This window comes from Portunus trituberculatus, chromosome 25 (assembly GCF_017591435.1).
Source record: "Portunus trituberculatus isolate SZX2019 chromosome 25, ASM1759143v1, whole genome shotgun sequence".
Lineage (NCBI taxonomy): Eukaryota > Metazoa > Arthropoda > Malacostraca > Decapoda > Portunidae > Portunus > Portunus trituberculatus.
This window is the reverse complement of record NC_059279.1, coordinates 13,901,941-13,906,940: the sequence shown is the minus strand read 5'-3', so window position 1 is coordinate 13,906,940 and position 5,000 is coordinate 13,901,941.

Here is a 5,000-nt window from a genome sequence, read left to right as displayed (position 1 = left end):
AGCACGATAACACCGGAAGGATCATGAAGAGTAACAATAGACGTACGGTACAGAACTTGTGAGGCGACAAGGAGGGGGCGAGGTGCATGGTGGCGAGTCGTCGCAGTCACTAGCTGGGGAGGAGGGAGGTGTGGCTGCTGAATGGCTATAAAGGATCCCTCACCGGGGAATGAGGTACTCCCTCTGCCTGGCCGCCACCATGCTGCGCGCCCTCCTTTCCTGCTGTCTGCTGGGCCTCACCCTCGCTGCCGGCTACGATGCCCCGCAGTCCTGTGCACCAAGCCAAAACACCTTCACCGTCACCAACACCCACGTGGAGACTGCGATCGACACGGTCACCGTTTATGATTACTTCATGAACCACAAAGTGTTGGACGTGACCAGTGTGGTGTTGGTGCCCTCACCACTCGTACCAGGCCAGACGGTCACGCCCCTACCGGTGGGGGGAGTGCCCACCACAACCACAACAATCACTAGCACTTTGTTCAGCACCAAGTACCAAACCATGCACGCCACTGCCGTCACTACCACCACCAGCCGCGTGGTGGCCACCAAGGTGCAAGTGGTGAGCACCGTCACCCTCACCATGACAGCGGTGGTGCCGCACCCCGTCACTGAGACGCTTACGACGCACGACTCGGTGACGGCCCTGAGCACCGTCACCGTCACCACGGAAACCACCTCAGCACGCGTGAAAATAGCGGCACGTTTCAGTACACTGATGGCGACCAGCGAACAGGTGGTGCCTGTACCCGCCACCACCATCACTACCAGCACTACCACCAACACCGTGGAGGCCACAGTCACCCTCACCAACCACGAACTTGTCACCCTCTGTTACTCCCCCATGATCACCTACCAGCACTGATGCCCCTTCCTCCCATCCCCTCCCTTTCCCGCCTTGCAGTGCCTCAATAAACACGAATCATGCCACACTGGTTTCCTTGCCCCGAGGGACGTGCACTGCTCCGCACCCCGCAGGCTTTGTCCACTACGTGTTGACACTTACCTGCTCAACGGACGTCATAGTTACTTTATTTTCCTCAACTTCACTCACATTATGACGTACTATTGTTTTTCGTATTGATACCACTACTATCACTAGTCCTACTACTACACCAATTTAATGAAGCAGCACAAAGATTATATAATTTCTCCCCTACAGCAACCACCTACTAATACCCCAATCCATCTGACAGAACATAACCAACAGGACTCTTTCCCTTCCTCTCACCTTGACAACACGACAGGTAAGTGACCCGCAGCACAGGTAGCGTCAAACTTTCCCCTTTGGACCCTCCCAGCAGCTCGACAACAGGTTAATTAATATCCAGGTAACTTTCCGCATCCCCCGCAGTGCTTGGCGGGTGGTTATTGCCTCTTTGTGGACAGAAGTTTCGCAACGAGGATATTTTGCGACGCTCACCACCCGGCGCCCCACGTGAGGGTGAAGGGAAGCCATGTAAAGTGCTCCCCTATTTACAGAAAAGTTCTAGGGTCCCTTTAACAGTGACGTAAAGGTGGGAGAGAGAGAGAGAGAGAGAGAGAGAGAGAGAGAGAGAGAGAGAGAGAGAGAGAGAGAGAGAGAGAGAGAGAGAGAGAGAGAGAGAGAGAGAGTGTAGGTCAAGAAAAATTATATACAAAAGCAAAATATGAACACAGAGGATGACATAAGAAGAACAAACATCAGCTGACTTGTTGACCCTTACGCTGCTTTTTGCGACAAACTATGCTATTTCACTAAAGTGAGGACAGATGCTACGGGAGAGAACAACCACAGCCCGAGAGTTGAGAGGCCCAGGGCTCAACCGTGCGGCGAGGCACCGGGAACCCTTACATAGCGAATGTGACACTAGCGAGCAGATCAGAGCAGGAGTGACTGATCAATGTTCGTGTGTCTACAAGACACCGCTTCCAAACTAAAGAGAGAGGCACAGAGATTAACAGTAAAGCTAAATCAGAGGAGGAAGAGGAGGAGGAGCAGGAAGAAGAAATATTATTTGCATATTCAACATTTAAAAAAAAATCTTGGATTTGACAAAAAAAAAAAAAAAAAAAAAAAAAAAAAAAAAAAAAAGAAGTAAACTATACACTGACGTGTGTGGAGGGTGGAGGCGAAAAAACTCAGTATCCTGTGTCTTTTATTTTGTGCCTGGCAATAAAAGGTGCACCATGGCGCGTTGGGACTTCTGGGAAAATTAATGACACTCCTGTCGACAAATTAGGCAGCAGCAGGAGTATGATTCATGCAGGTAAATGTGGTCCTCTTTTACCTGGTGTTTGCCTTCCAGTTGTTAAGTGTGGGTGATGAATAGAAGCCAGGCGAGGAGGGAACGAGAGACGATCCATCTTGGTGGAAATAAACTAGTCATTCGCTCTTTATGTTACTCTCTCTCTCTCTCTCTCTCTCTCTCTCTCTCTCTCTCTCTTAAAAGGAAAATAACTATGAACAAGTTACTAAGATGAGTTTAAAGTCTTTATTTAGTCAAAAGAACAACGTGAACGCTGGTCTGTGGGCGGTGCAGCTGCGTGGGCGTGGCGGTGTGGTGGCGCGGGAGTTCCCGGGGCTGAGTGAAGGGGAGCATGGGTCAGGTGTGCGTAGAGGGACACGGCTAGTAAAATTGCGAGGGCGGCGGACAAATGGTCTGGGTTATCATCTTGGTGAGGACGTGAGTGCTGGTGAAGGTGTCCACCTGCAGCTGTGTGGTGGTGGTGGCTACTAACGATGATGACACCACTTCCACCACCAGTTCGGTTTGCAGCACCGCCTCTGTCTGTGTTAGGGTGGAGGTGACCATGTCCATCTCCCGCTGCGTTACGATGGCTACTTGGGTCTGCACTGCTGTCACGGTCTCCTGAACGGTCTCCGGCGCTGCCAGGGTCTCCACGTGCGTGACATAGTTGGTGGCGGTGAGGGTAAAGCGTTCCACTAGGGTGTGGCTGAGTGTGAGGGTGACGGTGCTCACCTTGACGTCGGTGAGCGGCACCGTCTCCAGTACCAGCTGCACCTCCGTCACGTCCAGCTGTAGAGGCTTGGCCGTCACTGTTTCGAGAGCCACGTGGGTGACGCTCACCGGGCGGCTCTCATAGACAGTGTTAAGCTGAACCTTGCTCACTAGGAAGGGTGTTGTCACCACTTCCAGCTGTGTCGCTTCCAGCATTTTTTCCAGCTGCTCAACTTCCACTGTCACGGGACACATTAGTGGCCGTGCCTTATAGTAAAGTGCCGCGGCCAGCTGCAGCAACAGCGGCAGTAGGGACAGAGAGACGCCAATTCTCATGCTGGCGAGCGGGAGGGCGGTAAGGAGTGTGGTGGTCCGTGTCGCACCGACCTTTATAGGATTTGAGGAGCTGGCCACCGAATGCCTCTCTCGCTGAGGGCGGCAACTCTCCTGGGACAGCCTGGCATCCCTTGACCACGTTCCGGGCTATTCCGCGGGACAGCTTGGGTCGGTCAAGCCAAGATATATTAGACTAAGAGGTGAACGCACTTCAGTCTTGAAATCATTGACGTAGCGCGGGAGGTTTTTAAAACCCAGAATCGTGACGTCAGCATGTCAACCAACTAGGACAGATTCTAATTGTGGAATATAGTTGTTCCGCATATTTCTTTTATTTGAGTGGTTATCTTTTAGCATCTTGGTTACTAAGTTTAGTAGATATAATGCCACTAACTGTATTTTACGTTTCTTAGTGATTTGCAAGAAAATATGGGAATATGCCACCACCTCTACCATATGTTTTAATTTAAACTACCACCACATACAATATTTGCACCTCCAACTTTGTATTAGCTTCACCAGCATCTACTGTGATCGTTTCACAAGCATAGCACATACCACTTACTTTACTAGAACCACTACCATACCACATTCTTCACTAGAACCAAGATGTATTAGACTAGAACCACCACCACTTACTTTACTAGAACCTAGTATTACCACCACCACCACTTATTTACTACAAACACCACCACCACTTACAAAATACACAGTTTCTTACCTTTAAATGCTGGTGGATGGCCGATTCCCTGGCATGTGTCCTCGTGATGGCAGATTCTGATCAGGAATTGCATCCTGCTTTAAATTTCTCACAGTTCGTGGAACCGGCAAATTTAAAAGCTCGTACTTCAGATTTCGTTCAATCTGGGCTGAACTAAAATGTCGTTCACAAACCACACCATACTTAATATTAATATTGTCTGAACGGAAACACTTATGGATCCACTGTCTAGCAAGGTTATCATTAGATGGGAATTTATGGTATCTTAGGTTGCTGTCCTTACCAAATGTACATCCAAATACAGCGCACACTCTTGCTTTACCCATTTAACTATTAATATCGTAATATAAAGCCCGTGAAAAGTACACATTTGCTAATAAAATCTGCCACACGTGAACACACCACCACAACACTAGACGTAAACAATACACATGGTGACGTCAGCGGTTTCAGTAATGCCGAAGTGCGTTCACCTCTTAGTCTAATACATCTTGGGTCAAGCGGCCTCAGATCAAGAGCCTCGTTCACGGCTGCGGAATGCAACACGATGTGTTCCCGTCAGTGAAAGGAAGCCACAGCGTCCTGGCGTTGCCGCCTCAGCCCGTTGCTTTGCTAAAACACTCTAGTTCTCACATCATGTCCTGTGAAGTGAACGTTGTTTTTTGTACTCTCCATCACGTTGGCTGTGTGAGGAAAGAGAGTAAAGTACTGTCCCGAGATTCCAACCCGAAATTGGAATCTCGGTGAGGAAAGAGAAAGTCTTTTCTTCTGCTCCGGCTGGTACGAGTGAGTGTCTCGTTAATTATAAGCACAATAGCACGCAAACACTAATAATTTAGGCAGCAATTAAGTCCACTAATTAACTCGGTAATCACTTTATAAGTACAAGTTATCACTGAATCATAAAACAAATATCCACGCTAAGTACAGCACACATCACTCTGATCACCAACGCGGAAAACAAAACATTATGAAAGACTTGAACCACAGACGGAACC